The sequence below is a fragment of the Astatotilapia calliptera genome, chromosome 5 (genome assembly GCF_900246225.1).
Source record: "Astatotilapia calliptera chromosome 5, fAstCal1.2, whole genome shotgun sequence".
Lineage (NCBI taxonomy): Eukaryota > Metazoa > Chordata > Actinopteri > Cichliformes > Cichlidae > Astatotilapia > Astatotilapia calliptera.
Window position 1 is genome coordinate 5,619,444 of NC_039306.1, and position 22,312 is coordinate 5,641,755.

The 22,312-nt window shown below is 36.6% G+C and overlaps 1 protein-coding gene across 1 annotated transcript in view; it reads left to right on the plus strand.

Annotated features, from left to right (window-relative positions):
- The first annotated feature begins 8,579 nt into the window (after positions 1–8,579).
- Positions 8,580–22,312, plus strand: part of tox2 (TOX high mobility group box family member 2) — a 102,865-nt gene continuing 89,132 nt past the window's right edge. Inside the window, exon 1 of the mRNA XM_026166867.1 lies at positions 8,580–8,604. The gene's annotated coding sequence lies outside the window, so the exon portion shown is untranslated. The remainder of the gene's footprint in view (positions 8,605–22,312) is intronic.

Genomic DNA, 22,312 nt, shown 5'->3' on the forward strand with positions numbered 1-22,312 from the left:
CGGAAACACATAAGGCCGCTCCCTCGCTAATGATGATTGAACAGAATATTAACTTCATTATGTTAAGCATCAGTAAAAACGAACAGATGCATATTAAAACACACAACAATCTTTGCCTTGAATAGTAATTAATGCCTGGTTGTGTACTGATATAAAAAGTACAGTATAACGTAATAAAATATGAACAGAAAACCACCTTCATGACAGCTTCATGATGTCTGAAGAATGCTCACCCTCTTACTCTGAAACTGTGCTGATATGCTAATAATTGTGTTTTTCACTTTATCTGAAAATTTGAGTGAACTTTAAACAGCATTATTAACTTCATCTTTGAATGAGCTTGATGGGGCAAATTGCTTCACACTTAAAATTAGGAGAAGTCAGTTCTTTCTGCGCTCTTGTGGAAGGGAAGCTTCAAGGTATAGATTTACTGTAACTTGCAAAACCTTTGCAGATGCAATATGTTTAAACATATAGCATTGCACACACAGGTTTTCCGTTACATACTGTAAATCTGCAAGCCAAATATCATCAAAACCTGTCAGTGTGGGAAAATATTTCCTCTGCCATATAGTAGAAAAGTGGCAAAAAAAAAACCTGTTGATATATTTGGGTTTAAGCCACCAAACATCCACAATACTGAAACTGTTATACCGTGTTTACTGAAGTGTGATTTTTCTAAGTTTCACAATTCGCCTCTAACTCTCAGTTTTTCATTGGGCTTGCTTATTGGGGTGTTTCCCCTGGAACAAAGCAACAAGCTCGTAACTCTTAAATCAGAGAGAGAGAAAGAATTGGGGGGGGGGGGTGTTTAGAAAGAAAAACATACACGAGATTAAAAAGCATTTTTTGAGCTACATCGAAAATATAGTCGCAAACCTTGATCTGCAACAGAGTGATATGGTGCTGTGATCAGCCCTGAACAACTATTTATACATGCGTGCCTGCAGATTTTTTTACAGGCCAAGGTGTTGCTCGATGTGAAGCCACTCTGTGTTATTTTATTGCATCAGTGTGCAAAATGTGAGGAAACACCCACACGCTCCTCACTGCCCATAACGTACCTGCTTGTTTTCTCATCAGCATAAACAACTGCCCTGCAGCTGTCATTTCCCATGGTTTACATAGCATGTGAAGTACTGTCACGCAATGCTGTTATTACATATGCCATATACCATTATAAATGCTGCCACAGCTAAATCGCCATTAGTTGCTGGTGCTGCAACTGTTGGTACTGTTGTTGATTCTTTTATTGCAAATTTCTTTTCTTTTTTCTTTTCTTTTTCTAATGCATCATCTTCAGGCCATAAATCTTATACAGGATTACTGTGTATAAGTCGCTTGTATGGTCTTGACTCATCAATCAGAGTGGGAATGTTTGTGTTACAACTGCCACTTTGTATGACGGATGAAGATGGGTGTTTTCCAACAGTACAATAGCTTTGGTAAGAGACGGAGGTTGTCTGTGTGTGCATGTTTGAGCGAGCACAGCGTAAGCAGTGACATTCATTATTTCATCTGCAGCTAAGAGTGATTGAACACGCTACTTATTAACTGTCTTTTTCTCCTAATCCCATTGTGTTCTGCTAGATTAAATTTGAACACTAATAAACGTTTTTTATGACTAATTAATGTTTCGCACCTTGCCAAGAATCATCTTCTTCCTCTACTAATTCTAATTGGTCCAATTAATCATGCAAAAGGTAATTAGCATAGTTTGATGTGCAGTAAAGCCACTCCAGAGCCCATGGGGAGATTCGAAGAGCTTTTGTTTCTTGATACAAACAGAAAATTAGTCAAGGGTGGTATTCGCTTGATGCTGAAGCACAATGCAATACAACAATAATGAGTGTGTTTTATTGTGATGGTCTTCATGGGACTGACAGCCATATTCATACCAAAGGCAGATGTGTTTGAAAGTGAATGAAGACCACTGGCTGTGGCTGAGAGATCTATGCAATATGTTGAAGATTTATATTACGAAAGGACATTCTTAACACAGAGACGCATTAAAGAACACAGCTTATTTATGTATATGCAGATTTTTCAAAGGTCTCCTACTGTAGTATTCAATATAACAGACAAGTGGTGATCTAGCGTAGATATTCTTTCTAAATTCATAATGCTGTTCACTTAAAACCCTTTTCTGTGTTAGGAATTTCAGAACTGACTAACCTTTAGAAGATTTTAGAGATTTACTTTTATTATAAAGTACTGTGACAATATTATTTGCAGTAAAATGTTATGGGATGTTTTCATCTTTCTAAAAGCCTAAAAGTTTTTATAAATGAAGTGCACTTGACTGAAGTTGGGGAAAAAAAAGATCTGTGGTGCAGCAGATACTGTCATAGTGAGAGAAATTTTGGAATAATGCTACTAAAGAAACAACTTCCAAATGTGTCAACCTAACACCAAAACTCCAAACTCAAATCTGGAACCTAGTACCACTGCCAAACTGACTGACATTTTGTATACATAACAAATGTGCAAACTGGAACTGAAAGTGGTTCTTCACAGTGAAGCTTTAGAAAAAAAAAAACACTTCAAAAAAGTGTCTGGGAGAATTTTAGTGATGTGAAAAATAAAGTTTTCACAGGGTTCTATGCAATTCTTGTAAAAAAACTAAGTACACACTTACTGCTTCCACAGGAATTAAAAGAGTATGTAGCAGCCAGATGCTGCTAATTGAAAACACAGGATTAAATGATCATCAGTATAGTGTGAGCGCCTCTATAAAAGCAAATGTTTTGGCACTTTGTTGGTCAGGAGTATTCAGGAGTGTATTAGCACAGTCTTCCTGGGAATGAACATCACATCAAATGCACCCTAAGTTCAGGCCATGCATTGCCCAAAGAAATTGCAAAACATCTAAGGCCTACATCTCAGACTCCACAGGCCTCAGTTAGCATGTTAAAGGTCAAAGTTAGGAAGTTAGAAAAAAAGACTAAATGGGTATGGATTGTTTTTAAGGATTGCCAGGAGAAAACCTCTTTGCTTAAAAATAAACATGGCAGCATTGCGGTCTGCAACGCTAAATCTGAACAAACTACAACACATCTGGAACAATGTCCTTTAGACAGAAAAGACCACAGCTGAGATGTTTGGAGGTAATTCACAGTGCCCCATTTGATAAAAAACAAATCCAGCATATCAGATAAAAAAACACCTCACAGCAACACAGACGTGGATTGGTGTTGATTGTGGTTCATTTTGCAGCCACATTGCAGTGAGTTGACCATAAACTTCTCTGTATACCAAAGTATTCTATAGTCAGATGTCAGGCCATCTGTCCGACGGCTAAAGTTTAGCTGAAATTGTTTTGTGCAACAACAACCAGATCTACAACAGAATAAAAAAGTATCAAGGTGTTGCAATGAAACAAAGCTCAGACCCTAACCAAACTGAAATGCTGTGGGGGGACCTTTAAAAAGCTCTGTATAAATGAATGATTGCAAAATTCAATGAACCAAAGTAACACTGTGTAGCAGAATGGACTAAAATCTTCCACAAAGAAATGGGACAGGTAAAGTCATACAAAAAATTATTACTTAAAGTTATCATAGCTAAAGATGCTACAGGCTAAAGAATCATGGGGTTGGTACTTAGGTTGCAAAGAGTCCAGTATATAAATATTGGTTAATAAAGAGGGAAGAAAGGGTGCAGTATATTATCTAAAATCTGAAATTTCTTTAAACAGCAAAACTCTCCCATAAACAAAGCATACAATTAAAAGTACAACTGATAAAAATAAACATTCTACAAACAGGTATGCATTCATGTAAATACATCCAGATGTGTATTGAAACATGTTGCATATGAAAATTAAATACATATAAAGAAACTCAATAACAGTCACAAAAATAACACCATCACAGAATTGCTTATAGTGGTCTCTGAACAGGGTATAAACATAGTGACCTACATTTTGAAAGGTCAGTTCAATGAAATCAAAGTTGTCGATGGCGTATGCCTATTTGCTTTTTGCATCTAGAACAAAGACAAAGTATTCATTCAAAGTAAGCAAAATCCTCAGGAATTAAAGAATTAACAAACCAAATGTTGGAGAAAGATATCTAGTAAATAATAAATCATGATAAATAACTTGGGAACAAGTTAATAATGAGTCGCTGTTAAATCAGAACAAAACTCATCAGGTTGACCTCCTTAATGTCCATAAATCTCCTTCTGCCCAATAGAAGACGCAATTAGCACCAACCAAAATCTAATTAGTTACTACTTACTTTGTCTCCTTAGGTTAATGGGTGCTTTATTCTGATGTGAATTCAAGAATCTCATTATTTCCGTAAGTTCACCATTTCCTTTTTGGGTATACTAAAAAAAATCAGGCCACTAGTCCACGTGTCATGTGACTAGCTACTGTAGTGGTGTACATAAATCAGATCCTGAGATAAAAGGGACTGCATGATGATGTTTTGGGTTTTTCTGATATGTCAGCCGCATGGCTTCGGGTAATTCTGAGAAATCAGTTCATCCTACAGTTCATCCTACAGCAATAAAAACAAAGTGAGAAATCATAAGCTGTACTTTACCTGCTATGATTTATTCATTTAAGTGCAGATTTGGTTTATAATAAGCCCCACTTAAAAAAAAAGAGACTGTTGCAGAAATCTAAAACCCTGTCACCTTCTTTGAAGCTTTCGATTCCCTTTTTGACATATGGCCAGTGAGACAGAAAACGTGGAGGTTTTAGCAAAGCAACCACATCTATTAAAAAGATCCACAGGAAGACCAAGACTTCTGTTGGTTCATTAACTTGAGTGGCTTTGTTGTGGTTGCATAATTATATTTTATAGGAGTATAAGAAGCATATCAACATGCTGAGACAACATTTATTTTAGAGCGATAACCTTCTTGACAACATCTGGATTCAATTTGGCCTTGGTTAATGGGCGCCCTTTCAAACTTTAGTAGGACTCAGTTGATGGTTTGATGACAACTTATTTTGTCAAGTCTTTTACTTGAGACACATATGCTTATGTAATGAAGTTCTTCACCATCACTCATTACCCAGGCATCAAGCTCGTAGCAGATATTTGTGAGTTCGAATCAAAAGCTTCATTCTTTATTTTTTCTTTATTGCAGAATCTACAGTTCAGTCGCTGCATAAATCGTATCATCTTCCTTATCATCTGCGCCAAAAAAAGAAAAAAGGAGCAAAAGTGTCAGCGAAAATAGCCAGGCTTATAATATCACTCTATAAGCTGAGGCTGATTATGATAGTGAAATTGGCAGTAGAGCGTGGCATATCCCTCCGGTGGTTTTCCAACTCCAACTCATTTCACGGGCCATCTCTGGGTCCCGATCTCTGGGACTGGGTTCACTTGGCTCTGGCCTCTGTGCTACCGATGTCTTGATTGCTGTTTCATAGACTTTCACGTGTCAGTGCAGCAGTGCCGAAAGGGACCTGTGAGAAGGAAGTGATGCAACCACAAAGATATGTAAGAGCGGCTTGAAAACACTAACACTGTGGTTCGCTGACCTCAAAGGAAGGAAAGAAACAAAGAGATAGAGAGAAAGGCAGAAACACGAGAGCAACTGTTTAATAGGTGGTCAGAGGGTCTAAATGTCAAGTGGTGACAGTTTAGAGCATGAATGTCAAACTAGCATTGAATATATCTTTGCACGTACGTAGTTTCGTTTCTCATGCATCTGTCACATAACATTGTACACAATGCTCTACTTCCAGAGGATAAAGGGTTTTTTGTGTGTCTTTTTTAATGATTACAAACAAGATGAAGCTTTAATCAGATTAATGGCAGCTTAAAAATTCGAACCTAAACAGTGACAATCTAATTGCTGCTGCCAAAATGTTTGATTTTAAGTAAATTAGATGAGTGGCTAAAAAAACAGTCTTGTTTAATGGAGCTTTATCTGTAAGTCAGGGCCATTAGCAGCCCTAGTTTGAGTTGCCTTGGGCTCTGTAATTAACTCCGCTCAAGCGCAGCTAAACATTTTTGACATTTTTCCTAGTCCAAAATTAACTGTCACAGCAGAGGGAGAAAGTAACCATCTTGTCACATTGAGTTTATCTGAGGATTGTGGAACATTGTCCTCTTCTGTTTCCAACACTCTCTCTGTGCCTTTCTCCCCTCATGTCTCATTCACGTTTTCTCTCCTGCAACCTGGATCTTATTTCAGTATTGTTTCTTGATAAATGAGATGATGGAAAGTGTGACTGCACCTAATGTTTCTGAATGTTTGGGTGACACCATCCTCAGGTTACATTACACTGCTAATTATGAGGCAAAATGCATTCTTCTTACTTGTATATTTGCAAGACAGTTCTGGAGCTCATTTAGATGATGTTACATGACACAAATAAAAACATTTTTATGGAAACGTTCTATAAACCTATAAACCGTTATATCTATAAACCACCACTAACTGGCTTTATATTGCCACGCGCACTCACACCCACACAAACACACACATGTGCGGTACAGAGGTTGTGTGGAGCAGCAGATCCACCTGATTGGTTTAGCTTAGAAACAGAGAAATGAGAGGGCTGATGCGAATGGAAAGGCCCAAAGTACCGTAAACATGTACCATGCAGTGTGTTTACTCCCAAGCCATCAAGGAACCGCCTGGTTTCCAGTAAATAATTATTTTTGTGTCGCCACAATGTGTTAGTGTTTCATCTACAGTTTATCATAAACAAGGCATTACTGTGGTGTAGTGAAGGTAATCCCACACACATAAAGTTCCGTAACATTTTGTTTATTTTAATTAACTAAGAAAAAAATAGGTAAGCGCTTAATCTTATGCTTTACGTTTTAAAAAGAAGAAAACGGAAAAGATAAATATCAAAAAATATATATTTGTATAGATATGAAGAACTTTGTAAATGTAAGTCTAATGTAAGCTATCAGAGAAACATAAAATGTATTTTATTTTTAAATATGAGGCTTGCCTAAACTACCCTACCAATAAGTAAATAAATAAAATATATACTAGCCATTAATCAGCTGTCTTGTACTTTGTTCATTTAAATGCTCAAATTTAAATATTGGCCGTAAACTTTGCCACAAAAAAAGGTGTCATCAAATTTCGCGTCAAGCAGACGGTGAAATGAAAGTATCTATTCAAATAGCACGGTCGCATAAGTGGGTTTTCAGATTATTCAGGAGCTTTATGCTGATGGTCGAGCTAATCTCAGACATCACCCACACATCTTACTCATTTTTTCACATTATTTTTCACTCAGATTTCTGCTAAGTTTCACTTATTAAGAAGCCAAAGTTTTTCACCGTTCCAAAGTCTGAGATGAGTAGATGGGCGTTTAGGAAAGCCACACCGTAATGTCTGACTAGTCCAAATGAAATACCACCAAGGAAAGTCACAAGTCAATATGGTGCAAATTCCCCCTGATGAACACACATTAAACCAATCGCTACGCGTTAGCATTTCAGTCATCCTCAGACCATTACCGGAGCTGTAATTATACCACATATTCCATATATTACTTTGAATGAAAGAATGCCAATTACAGATCTTTCACTCTGTCTTTCAATGTGCTGCCTGATGCCTCCATAAAAGTCTGTGATTAAATTACTCAGGGGGAAAGCACTTACATTTTATATGACAACCCCTGACGCATCGCTCGGCTACAAATTCCCCAACCAGTAGCAAATCTTCTAAGAGGCTGTGATTGTGGACAGGTTGGTCCAGATGACTGAGAGAGACAGACAGACAAGTCCTTCCAGCTTTGCTCTTCATGCTATTATTCTCTGTCAGTTTCTATTGATGTTACACGCCATACATTTTAGAACATATGACAGGAACATTAGTAGGAGGATCACTTCATTTTTTGACCTGCCTTCACATCCTGCATTGTGTTTTTTCTTAGCTGTCAAAATGTTTAGAATGTCCGTACAGCGCTACATGTATGCCAGTGAAGCAGGAGTGCTAGCTTTGAATGTACTAGGGGCTCTCCAGACAAAATCATATCTAAACAGGGTTATTCAAAATCCTTTGTCTGAAGTTGTTTTAGTTTTACAAGTGTTGATACCCACCACCAACAGCCCTTCTTTCAATTCAAATACAGTCAAAGGCTTAAAATAAATATACAGTAAATACGTACTCCCACATGTTTCACTGGGGCTGAAAATTCCCTCATCTGAGACGATGACTGCAGTAGACTGTAGATGTTTGCTGCACTTGAACAGTGGACATGCAATGTGAGAAAACCTGGTTCAAAGCAGACAAACAGCAGTGTGAGAACTTTAAATAAGACTTATTCATTATTCAATGTAAAGGCTTTTTTAAAGGTGTGAATAGAGTAGCTTCAGATTCACTTGTAGCTATTTCACAATGAAGAAATTTAGAAATTGTTCAAGTCACGGTGGAATGTGAAATGTGAGTTCTGGGAAGAAATGGGCAAGAGACAAACACAAAGGCCCTTCTGACGAGGAAGGAAACCTTAACTTGTCAATCACAGCACTTCTCTGTCATTAGCTGTTTAATCCTCTGCTGAAAGCTGGTAGGTGCTGGATCTATACACAGCCACGAGGTTAAAGGTGAGGTGAATGACACCCCTCCCACTGGAAGATCTTTTTCCATCACTGTTGCATAGTTGGCTGAAAGGTAAGAACTATAATCATTCATTGTTTTTTCACAAAACCAGACGTCTGTGATTTTAATATCAAAGCTGTAGCTCTGAGTGAGACAGTGATGCAGATAAAAGTGATACTGAGGGAAAATACAAAATGCCAGTTATCAACTTTTGCAGGTGGTATAAAATGGCTTTGACTGAGAGCAGATCCCTTACGCCTTACTAGCCATCCAGAAAAACAACAACAACAACAAAAAAGAGAAAAAAACATTCATTTTTAAGTGTATCTCTTTGCATTGCTGTGCCTGGCTGGAAAAGACAGAGACTGTTGAATCAATTTGCCATTATATGTGTGGGTATAAACAAATCATAATGAAATGAGCACAGTAAAGACAATACACTTGTATTGAACAAAAATACATTTGAGCTTATATAAGCCTCATCATCTCCATGACAACGACTTTGCTGGTAACAGGGAAGTGTATTATTTGTGTATAACCAGAGCAACATCTTCCAATCGAATTAAGCTGCACCTGTGCGCATTATAGATGGAAATAAAAGGCTGAAAGCATAGTTACAGTGAGCTTGTTGCTGACTAGATATGAGCATTAGACTTTAATTTGCTGTAATCAGTATATATTTTTGTCTTATAGATGAGAGAAAAGATTCATTATTGTATAGTGATACAAGCTTACCTATCTGATTAACAAACAGTGTGTTATTTAACAATACGTAATGAAAAAAATCTTTCATATTTAAAATGCAACTGACTTTACTTACTTATCCTGTGCGATCCATTTGGCACATTTAAGTTCCTTTGTTTGGATATGTCAGTGAAATCCGAGGAAGCTTTCTTCTCGGTGTGCAATTTGAAATGCCAGATGAACCAAGTAAAAAATGCTCTCACACCTCGTCATACTGTGCCACAAATGTGAGCGGGTACATACATAAACAAAACACTGGACTTGTGGAAAAAGTATCAGAGCTGGAATAGAGCATACAGAGAATCATATCACAACCATTAGTAACACTTTAGATGTGGTAAAAAGGGGCTTCTGGTTGCTCTGACTTTTAACAAGGTTTGCCAAAAGCATTTTCTAGGTGGCTAGCAGCTCGGTGGCAATAAATATTTATTCTTCAATGTGTTATTATTACATTTATTTATTTGACGTACATTTAGGATGTTTCCTTATTTGACAACTAGTTTAAGTAGAATAAAGAAAAGTTTGAGAGGAAATCATACAGGATTATCTCCATAGTTACCATAAATGAGCTCCAACTTAGCACTATGTTTACTATGTTCAGATTTTGGACAAATCTATTAATCGTACTTTGTACTTCGTGTATCCAGTAATTCTTACAGATGTCCAGTTCACTACTGAGCCACAACAATGAACATGTACTGTATGTCATTCTGGGAGAATCTATTACTGATTCATGAGCCCCTTGTAAAGTTTAAAACAATACTCTGGTGTAGAAAGTGTTAAAATAGGATGTGTAGGTACAGACCTGTACTCTCAGCTAAAATATTAATGTAATTAGAGCTGAAGGCATTTTAAACATATCTGTGTTTTTTCTTTCAACAAAGACAAAATACTAAATGTTTACATACTTGCAACAAACATCTTTGTCTTATTTCAACAACAAGACTATAACAAGCACTGTGTCCTCTAATGTGTGCCTTTCTATTATGTGCCCTTTTCCTGTTTTGTATATACTCCTCTTGTCTGTTATTTATTCCAGCCGTCCTACTATTTAGATTTTTATTCCATGCACAGTTGGTGCAGAGCACCTGCAATTTTGTCGTACATGAATAATAACAATAAAATGCTATTCTATTCTAACATTGCAACAGTTATTGTTATAATTGCCATTTTCTGGAAGCAAACCAACCAGAAGTTGGTTTAAGGTCTATTGAAATAACCACATTTCTTTTGAAATAATGTCCTTACATGTCTTCTAGGCAGCCAATCACAGTGAGGAAGCATTTCTTTCGCCTCTGTGTATTTAAAGCATATGTCTGGTTTATCTTTATAATAACAGTTTAACTTTGCAGGACTTATGTTCACATTCATCAGTTAAAGTGTGCTATTCTAACCTGTGTATTCACTGGTGGCACAAGCTCGTTTGCAATGAGCTTTTAATGGAGACTTCCAATTTCAGTTTCCAAATCTGTATTTCAAGTATTTTCCTTATAATATAAACTTTTTAGTGAATGGGAAGTAAACAGATACAATTGTAATATAAATCCCTTAATTCCCAGTCCTTTGTCATTATCATCATATCAGATCATATTTTTTGTGCTCTGGTAATTGAATTATGTGGTTTTATATATAAAAACAATTGTATCTATTCATGTAAAATTTATACCTCGGTTCATCCGAAGACTTGATGACATCAGACTTTGAATCATACAGATCTCAAATCTTGCAAAAGGTATGAATATAGCATTAGTTTTTCCAAGAGCAAAAGATGTCTGTTTCATTTGAATCTTTTCAGTAAGTGAATTTGGACATTTTAACTCTCCTGCATTAAAGTACAATGTTTTCTCAACGATCACATCACCCTAACTTCTTCCCTATACAGCCTTTGTGGCCATAACTATAACTGTGGCTGTCATTTCCTGTTTTGTGCTGGTCACTTCTTTGGGAACTATGAAATATAGGGAAACGCATAACATAAAAGACAACAGCTACAGTCAGAGAGTCCTACAATCGCTTTCAGTGTAAGGTAAAGAATCTTAAATCACATCCCAGAAAGTTGATTCTGTTTATTTGTATATAATGTTTTCAGTGGGAGAAACATTACATACAGTGCACCAGGAGTGCAAGTTGTAGAAGTTTCTCCCCAAACTTTTCTCGAACTGAAAACATCCAGATAGTTTCAGTAGGAAAGAAACCATAGAACTCTTTGTGATGAGTGATACAATGTTTCTCCCACTGAAAATGTTCCATACAGATAAACAGAATCTAGGATTTCTTTGCTTGTATGCCTGAGCATGCATCAAGACAGCATGTACACATTATAAAGGATAATACTATTATAGATATTGTACTTTGGTAATGTATAGATACATAGTTTTTGGAATAAACCTGTGATGAAGATGCATCTATAGTTATATATTATGACACAGCTTACACTGTAGAATATAGGATTACAGTTATGTGATCTTATGCAGAATAGATTCTGCACCTCTTTTCATTTAAATATGCCTAATCAATTTTCCCAGTTAGTAACAGGAAAAGTATGTTTCAATTTTTCTAAACCTTCCATTTTATTGCACATAATAATATCCATTGTTTGCATGCACAGCCAAACGGGGTGTGTTTATTTTATTGTTATGTCAAGCTAGAACCGGTGTCAGACATTAGAAATGGGAAGAAACCCTCTGATCTTTGTAAATCTGACACGGGTGAATGCAATTTGTTTTGTTTGTCTTGTTGACAAAATGAAGTGCCCTAATACAATTTACATTATAGCGCATAGGTTTAGTGTGTTTGTGGAGTGCGTATAGCATGTAGTGTATTAATCCAAATAGAAATGAGTTCTCATTGAGTTATTAGATGAGCTATTAGAAAACATGACCTTGGAATGTTATTCACACGGCTGCATCTGTCTTCAGTATAACTGCCATGTTCGTCATATGTGAAGCGCGATATACAAATTATCACATGCTGCAATGATTAACTGACAGTACTTAAACAGTTGTTTGGAATAATTAAGATGTATTGGTAAATGGTAGAGGAGGCGGGGGTTTTTTTGCCTTTAACAGGATCAATTCATGATCTAAGAGGGAAGGAGCTGGATACATCGAGGTGCGTGGCTGATGCGGTAACATAGCCAAGCAAGATAAAAGCAAAACCCTGTAATGCACCGTGACACAAGGTTCACATCAGTGCAGAGAAAAGAAATGGTAAAAATGTTCGTCTGATAAAAAAGCCATGTTTTCTGTCAAATATTAATGACTCGGTGAAAGGCTTTGCTCATAACAGCCACTATTCTGAATTTGTAAGCGGGCACGGTTACACACCATAGTGATAAATAACTTCTTCCAGCTCTTAAAACCACACCCCTTTCTCCTTTAGTAGATGGGTACAACACACAGCCAATCTGTCTGCGTCTCGCATAAACTTAACAGAAACATTGTGTGCACGTGTGCCTGTGCATGTGCGTGCTCTGTTTGTGCAGCTTTGACTTATTTTTCACTTTTCCCTTTAACTTCCTGTGAGTCATCAGCAGTGGGGGAAATACTTTACAGCTGTACCTTTATTTTTTTATGTGAAAACACAGCTTAATGCACACGGAGAACAAAAGCAGGAATCTGGTACAATGTTTTGCTTCACTTGTAAATTCCTGTGCACCTACTTAATTTGCTTTGCTATTCAATGGTAAAGTGCAGTTATAGAGCTGTTACATAACCTTGCTTATTTAAGTATGTCATGAGCCTAGAGTGGCTTATGTAACTTTACAAGATGGTATAAATCTGTAGATCCTCTCCTCTTTTCACTTATCTAAAATTCAAGATACATCTTTTGTGCAGATGGAAATTGCTCTCAGAGAATCTGTGAGAAAGTATACTTGATTATGCTGCATGAGATTAGCTTTTCTAAAGTGATGGTGTCTCCACATTTAAGCTTATGTACTGCAGGTAGAAATGTTGCCTGTCGCAAGTAAGATGCAGAAAGAAATAAAGACATTCTTTATTTCAGATGTTCATAATTAATGTTTCCAAGTCACCACAAAAGGAATAAAAAGTCCTTTGATGACTTAAGAGCTTGATGGCTGTTTCATTTGTCACTCACAGAACTACAGGAAGCAATTAAATGTCTGCAGAATGTCAAATATTAATTTGAAAAACGCTTCCAAAAAAGCACCATTGAAATAAACTGCGGTACTTCACTAAGGCTGCCTGCGAATGCTTCGGTGGTTGAAATTATGTTTTGATTTTACATAACCAAAAGAAATTGACTTAGATACATGAAACTAAAAGTATGGTGGAAGGGGGATTTACCTCTCCCAGCACAGTCTGTGAGGTGAAATCTTTTTATCTCTCAGTTGCTTTTACAGACAGCACTGTTAATTATAGGTGAAAGTTTTTGACAGCTGTACATTTGTGGTCAGAGCCTGACTGCGGATAGAAGAAAAATGGCAGCACAACTCCTCACAGTTTCAGCTTTAGTCCTAAATGATGAATTTAGGGTGGTGATAATATTGGTGAGAAACGGCCGCATAATTGAACTTGAAAAGAGAAGGGGGAGAGAAAGCAATGAGTAAATGCCTCCCGTGTAGGTGTTTCAGATCAGTGTGAGGCTGTGTCTACTTCGATAAAATGAAACAGTGAAAAATTAGATTCTTTTCCTTGTCGACTTAAGGTGGATATTCTTTTTGTGGCCTGTAGTGACATATCTGTTTTGCCCCTGACTATTTTTCATTTTGTTGTTTTTTTTTAGCAAAGTAAAGAAAAGAATATGTGAATGGATAATTACTAGAAGGTGTGGTTAACCAAGGTTAATGCCATGGTTATAGCTCTAAAAAATGAGCGACTGAACTGGAAAAACCATTCACAGCAACCTCTTGGTTGTAATTCAGAAGATGCGATAATGGGAATTTCTGTGGCCAACCCATTTCAAAAGAACTATTGAAATGTGTCAGTGTTGCTACAAAACCACTGCTGCTATCTAAATACAGTCCCAAATAAACAGTACACGCTACGTCCAGAGGAACAGTAAAAATGTAAAAAACTTAATATTTTGTAAGTTGCAAAAAATTGCATCAACAAAAAATATAATATTAGTTGAATTAAAATCCTACAAACCCAGTAAAATGAAAACTTGCAAGAGTCAATATTATAAATGGGGGGGGGGGGGACCCTTAAATTTACTGTGTTATTAGTAGATTTTTTTTTTTTTTTTGCTGTTTGCATCTCAATGCCTTAAAAAATCTTAAAATGTATTGACCTCAAATGTGAAATGTGCATAAAATAGTGTGTGTCATCTTATCCCATCATATCAAGTTGTAGGTACCAAAATACAAAATATGTTAGAAGCGTGCTAGGAAGCTGTACCCCAGCACCTTATACATCATAACAATATGAGGAAATGAATGTGCCAGCAACAAGTCCATTTTTATGTTATTGTTGGTTTTCTCTACCCCTAGGTACAATAAAATAAAATAACAATGCAACTGTAAATTGCCATGTTTTAAATTAAAGCAGTCATTGAAATTTCTGTACAAGCAGCAACTTTACCCTTTACAATATGCACTCTATAAGGTGTGCTAGCAGAGCTTATGTCTTTAGCTTTATGTACAAAATACTCATTTTAAATGCTATAAGATGGCTTTTTGGTTATGTTTGCCAGTTTGTAGGATGGCTCTTAAGTGTGAACAGCGTGCTATATAGGAAGTTAATGTTAACAGCAGTAACACTTGTTGCACTGATGGCATTTCTCGTTCCTCCTTCTATACGGCGATAAATAGTTTTCTTGCACTTCTAACTGAATATTTTTTCACATTCTATGTCTTAATTTTTTTCCTCATATTTCAGCCTCCCACCCCTGTTCCTCTCTAGCTGTCAGATCAAGCTACAGTCTGGGACGTTTTAAAATCTTTTTGTATCAGCCTTGCTTGGCTTGCTGCCTGACCCACAGGTCGACTAGCCACCAGGAAAACTCCAAGCTCTCCAGATGGCCAATCCGTTTATGAAAGCAAGTTACCAAGCCCTTCCGAACATCAGTGAATGCTGCAATTTCAAATCATATTTCTTAGGTTTAATATTCTGAACATTGGAAACTCAAAATATGCTACATGCAAGCTTCAGTACTGATGGCATTTTAATCAATCCATCTGTGCCTACCACTGTTCATCCTTAACACTTTTCATGAAATAATAAAAAAAAGATGAGACAAACAAAAGAGATATATTCAAGAAAGGCCTTTATGTCAAGGACAAGCGATACTGTTAAGCAGGAGGTCACAGGAGTCCTTTGCTTTCTCTAGTCTTCTGATTGTTATAATGGAAATTATGAAACCATCACCACACAGCTCCAGTCCGTCAGCATCTAGTCCACATAACCAGTACCATCCTATTGTAAAGATGTAAGATGAATGCAGCTTTCTTATTGTTTTTACATTGTTATATGTTGTATTTTCATTCTTTGTATTGTGAAGCATTTTGTGATTTTTGTCTGTGAAAAGTGCTACATAAATAATTTTACTTACTAACTTACTTCTTTTGCTCAAATTCAGACCAAACTAGTCCTCACTATCCTCACTTTATCACTGTAATATGCTATATTTACACTGTCTTTTGTTTCAGATTTTTATCACATTGTTACATGACCAGCACCAACAAACCTCCCACAAAATGTAAATAATGGAAACCCAACATAAACACCATGGTTTTTAAGAACAGTGTAGACATGATGAGCTATACCATAGAAGCTACAATTTACAATGGCCCAGTATTTGAGGGTTGTTTATAGCACCATCATAACTTCTCCAGTAAACTTTGCTTTGTGACTCTTACAGTCTTTGACAAGGCAACAGCAATAAGTAACTTAGAAATGCTTGGAATTTATGGGTCATTTGGACTGATCCTAACATGTTATTTGTGGATTAGCTGCAGATTTGACATGTGATCTTCAAAAATTGGGACGCAGCTCAAGAGTTTCTGAGGAGAAACTGAAGTTCTTCAATTTCATTTGGAGCAAAGGCTTTTACTATGGATGTTTAATGTCGTAGTACACGATGTTATTCTTTAATGAAAACCATTTGGTAGTTTTTCTGTTTTCTGCTATCACTGTCATTAATTCATAACATTATGACTTTCTCAGTGGTAATATTTGTGTGAGAGAAGAAAACTGTTTGGCATGCCCAATCTCAGAATGAAGTAGATGGATAATCAAAGAAAAATAAAAATAAAAAACAAAAGCGCTCACTTGGTGATTCGAATGAAGGGACTTGGAGTATGTCAAAAAGAGCATCTAATTTTTCAAAACAATTCCTCTGTTTTCAAACATGTAAATGCTTTAATAAGAAAAATGGATTTGGATTAGATTTGTGGATTTGAAAGAAACGTTGCCTTTTACTAATGCGAAACCTCAATAAAATGAATTACTATGTTTTTAAGTTCAAATGTAATTTAAAAGCAATATAATATAAAAAAAATAATAATACCCAAGTAAAACTCAGTCCCAAGCTGACAGGCATTCTTTTCTGTGAGAGAAAGAAATAAATATAAATTCTTTGTGATTATAGTCAATGTGTTGATTTACATTTAAAGATCTAGAATTTACGTTAATACTAGATGATGTGTTAACATAGCTACAGATGTCTGGCTCTCATCAAACTTATTGTACAGTAATTTATTCTGAGTGAAAAGCAGCTGCTTGCATAAAGGGAAATAATTTTGTTTTGTTTGGTGACTACATGCATTCAGCGATGAGCAGAGTGATTGGCAGCTAAATAGCTGACTCCGTTTTCAGAAGGACATTTGAATTATAAAACTGAGCCTTAATTACACTGAACAGAATTCAATTGTACAGTTGTTATTGAGGAGTTTGTATTATTTAGTTTAAGGGGGGGAAAATACCGCAAATTATATTAAATTGCAATTTTTGTGATTCAGGAAGTCGAGCAGATGTAACAGAAGCTTGCATGATTAATAGGATTATAAAAATGCAACTGCAGAGCAGCATGCCTCATGTTCAACAACAGCGGAAGGACTGCTGAACTATGTATCTTTGCTTTCCTCTTGCTTCAACACCCTTCACATTCAAATGACCTCTGAAGGCAGCTCGGGGATTTGCCTGATAGATATTACAGTATTTTGTCTGTGTCTGCTATGTGCTAGACTTAACTTCCACCCTCCCCCAACCGTGGAAGCTGACCTTTCATATTTAATATACCATGTTGGGTAAAGGTCAGTACTGTTTTGGCTTCTCTCCACTGGTTTTGTTGTGTGATTGGAAATGCCTGTAGAGTCTTCGATATATAAATATTTTCATGTTGGTGTCAAAAACATGCAAAGGGCAAGTAATCATGGTATATTTTCATTCAGAGAGTTTTGAGATTCATACCTCAGCTTACACCTGAGCCTACAGAGCTATCATGTTATGAGTCTGTCCTCACATTAATTTCCATTACTTCTGTTCAGCCATGATCAGCTTTGTGTTCCCGTGGCCTCAGGTCGTGGGCATGGAAGGCTGGAAATTACTGTAAGGCTTTATGTATCATGTGTCAAAAATAAATACTGTTACTGGGGAAAACATCACCTATTCGAAGCACTAAATTATCAAGATATGAAAGTATATTTTCCTTCTTTACTTTAGATTTCATGTCAGTGACTTGTTTTTTAAAAATTTTTTTATCAGTCTTCACTTTCAATGAAAAGGCAGTGGATTTCTTACATTTGATTTTGCAATCATATAGAGTGCCTGCTGCTGCCCAGCTGGATGACAGGTGCAGAAACCTAAACAGCCTCTTTGAAAACTGAATACCTTGCTAAAAACACGTACATTATTTCATTACAAGGGGAGCTTATAGTATGGGGTAAGACACGACTATTTTTTTATCCCTCTACGTTCAGATTGAAACAACTTTGACCTTCAACATATTTTACTCATCTACTGGAATTTTACACTTTGTTTCATCACTCCGACTTTCATTCTGTCATCATCTCTCTTTGTGGTGGTTCTGTTTTAAGACTTGGGAATGTAAAAGGCTCCAGTTAAGCTTCAAATGCCCCCTGTCCCCCACCACAACCCCCCTCTTCTCAATGAGATGGAAACATTAATCAATTAGGTTGGCCCTTAAAGGATCTGAAGGAGATGAAGCTCTCCTCTCTCTGAAAATGAAATGCCACAGACTTTTAAATCCAGTCAAAGGGCATTTTCCCCAATCTTGCTCTCTTCTTGTTCCCCCCTCCCTTTCATTCCCCACTCCCTGTTTCATTCATCTTCCCTCCCATCCCCCTCTCATTTCTCATGTGCAACATAAGTAGAAGGTCGGGGAATGAGAGGATGATGAAGAAGAGGGTTTATTCAGAAGTGGAATGGGAGGATGAGGGGATGATTGAGCTGTAAAAACATGATTAAAAGTAATTTTTTGCAATTGTGCACAGATGTTTGGAGGAATCGTTTCCATTTTCTTGCATCAAAACAGAAAGAATTGCATGCACATTTCCTCACCTTATTTCAAAGCTAAATTTTAATTCTAGTAACAGTTTGACATTTTAAAATTCATTTCTTTTGGAAAAATACAACCAAATCACAATGCACCAGTTATATGTCAGACTTGAGAGTGGTGTATCAAATGATAATCTAATAAACTGCCATAGATATCCACATAAATAGTCAATATTGTACGTGGTTGCTTTGCATCTGGTAGAAATTCAACAGCAGCTAATTACTAGTATGAAAAAGGGTCACGCAGAGGGTGGAGCAAACTGCATGAATGGCAGTTGTTTCAATGGATGATTGTCCAAAGGAACAAGAGACAACATAGTCCCATTATTGAATGTCAGTGGCTAGAAAAGGTTAGCAAAGGTTCACCATTGAGCAGCCCTTTGTGCTGCGTATAATTGTTGTTATTCTGGAATTGACATACATAATAGTTTATTTGCACACTTTAATTCGCTTGAGCTCTGGCACAAAGTGTTTCTGAATTGGAAAAGTTTTTATGTGCTGCAGAAACACAGTCGGACAGGGAAGGAAATGAAAAGTACTGGTGGTCAAAACAACGTGCACATATGTTCTGAAGCAAAAATCTATTCCTTTGTAACATTGTGGTCAGTGTTTCAATTTTACACAACACGAAACTACTTGCTGTGTCTAGGAAGTCTAGCTGTAACCGTGCATCTGAGCAATAATGGTGCCTTGTTACCCAAAATGTCATGCCACCAAATCCTGTCATGTCATCATTTCCATTGTTTGTCTTGTTTCCTACTTGTCTGGATTTGCATTGTCTTCTGTGTAAGATCAGAGTAGAACAGTTTTGAAGAGAAACAGAAATTCATTTTCGGTATATGGTTGAGTTAGAACAACCAAACTTACTGACCTAAAGGGTTTTTTATTTAGGTAGCTTGACTTTAGTGGAAATATGAAAGCAGAAAATTAAGTACCTCAGTACCAGTCTGATGTAGCTTAAATTGACATAAAGTGAAATTTATTGCATGAGAAGCAATGTCAAAGGCAAAGTCATTCATAAAGGCATTTATAAAGGCATTTACAAAGCATTTTCACAAGCTGCTCTATAACAAAGTGCTTCGCAGAACACAAATGACACAAATCAAAGCAAAGGTGAGTCTTTTTAGCATAATCAGTTTCCATGGGTTTGACTTTTTTTTCCTCCCCACACAAATATGCTGCTTCTGTGTAATAACTGCGAAAAACAGTGTTCTGTGTAGATTCAGGTCATTAATGAGTCATCTCTCTGCCTAATGGACCAACTGAACTCTTTCCTGTTTACCATTACTTTGCTGTTTGCTGTACTCTGGACAACCTTATATGGAATTGCTAACAGTGGACCAAGGCAATGTTGTTGCAATATTCACAAGGGTGCTAAATTAAATCAGGGAGGTAAGCAGCAACATTTAGGACTGCAAATTTTGGTTAAAAGCAATGTAAGTGGATGCAATGGGAAAAAAAATCATAAAATAACCTTGCTCTGCTCAGATGACAGCAAAGATAACACTTGACCTACAGAGGTCCTCGTGGTAATTCCTGAAACCAAAGCACTGGCCTCTGTTTTACAGAAGAATAAGCATTAATATTTTGCATAAAATGACCAACAGCAAAAGTCTTGTGGTGTCTGATGAAACTCCACCTTGACAGCTTCACTTCCCATAACTAGTGGGGAACTGAAGCTCTTATTATAGTGACATTAAATAACACTTGCATAACTCTGCTTATTTGTTACAGATGAAAGAGTAGGCTAATGTGTGTTCTCTTGTGTAGGAGGAGGAGAAGGCCACTTAAGAAATGGTGAATTTAATGTACGGTACAACCTCCGGAGGTACAGTGTCTAGAGGATTTTTTTGTTACAAACCAGGCATTTTTCATCTTATTCACTGATCTCCATCCATTATCGTTAGTTTGGGTTTCATTTTGATGCATTAGGAGCCATGTAGTTTGAAAAAAGGTTTATTATTCAAAGTAATTATCATCTTTGGGTTGAAAAGAGCTTGTGTAAAACACACTACAGTCCACACTGAAACAAAAGCACTAATCACTGAATGGGTTGGTGACACACTGAACTTTAGCACTGGAGAGTTTGTTTCCTGTTTTAAATTGTTTGTCAGCAATGGAAAATGTTTCTTTAAATGGTAAAAAGCAATGCGTCGATAACATTGTTACTCAAGGAAAATACCATTCCACTGGTTTATATACAGTTGATGTTGAGTAACACACATCCAGCAGATGAGAGAAAATGAACTTCAAAGTCAGCTGTGGTGAAACTGTAGCAAATGTTATCTGTCACTTATCTACGTCACTGTCTAACAAACGGGCACATTTTTGCCTAGAGGCTAGCTTGGCATACCCTCAAACAGAGAATGAATGAACAGCTGCCTGCACTAAGTCCAGATAAGGCCAGCTGACTTGTTGTGGTTTTATTCCCCATTCTGTTAGCGAGAGGGTGAAAAGAGGTGATGCAGCAATGTACAGTATGAGAAGGTTTTTTTGGAAATTAAAGCATTTAAATTTCATCAAGTAGATCCTGAAAAGAGAAATTAGGGGCCTGCAAATACTTAAACAGTAAGAACGATGACCGAGGTACCCTAACCTTAACAAGGTGATTATTTTAACCCAAACCATTTCCTTTTGAGTGGTCTTGTGATTAAACCAGTCTATTTTTACATTGTAAATAAGTAAGGTATGTTTTTTTTTGTTGTTGTTTTCAGCAGTGACTTCTTTAATAGGCTTGAATGGTTTATGTGTAACATATTTCCCGTTGCTGCTAAGCTGCTATAAATGCAAATAACCTAGCATATAGTCATTTAGGTTGCAGTCACTGGATAATGCCAATAAATAGCAAAATTATGCATCCTTGTTAGAACATTTCTCACTGACACACTGTCAAATTCTCCCTGTAGTTACAGAATCTAGCAAATTGACTCACATTTGGAACTGATGAATCACCTTTTGTTTCTGTACTTTGTTGTCTTTGTCTTTTTGCTTTCTCTCATACTGACAGTCTTAGAATTCTAACCAGGTCATTTAAAATTCAGTCACTGTCTTTGCCGTTTGAATTTGCAACTGATCTTTAAACATCATCAAAGAATATAGGTGAATTGTTATAGGAAAACCCCCACTTTTGATCACATTTTTTTTTGTAAGAATCCGCTTAGAACATGTCAGTCCAAAGTCAACAAATAACCCTGAAAAGCTGATGATGGTAAACATGTGCTGCATCAACATAACTGATAATTTGTTTTTTTAGAGGTTTAATATTGCACAAGGTAGAAAGTTGCTACTTTTTGTGATATTTTAGTAAGTCACAGTTAATTTTGAGTCCACTTTTTGTGTTCTTTAGGGAACCTTGTGATATATGTGAGTTAAACATTTACTTAAAAAACAGCAAAGCAGCAATTGTTGATAATCAGTGCACATTTCTATCTGGAAGAAAAATTAAAAGCTCACTTAAATGGAAGCGGAGAGATCTGAGGGGCAGAGTAGAAAAAGAAGAAAGTGTTTTCGTCTTTGTCTTCTGCCTCTTATCAGTAAGTGCTTTATTTTTAAGTGAA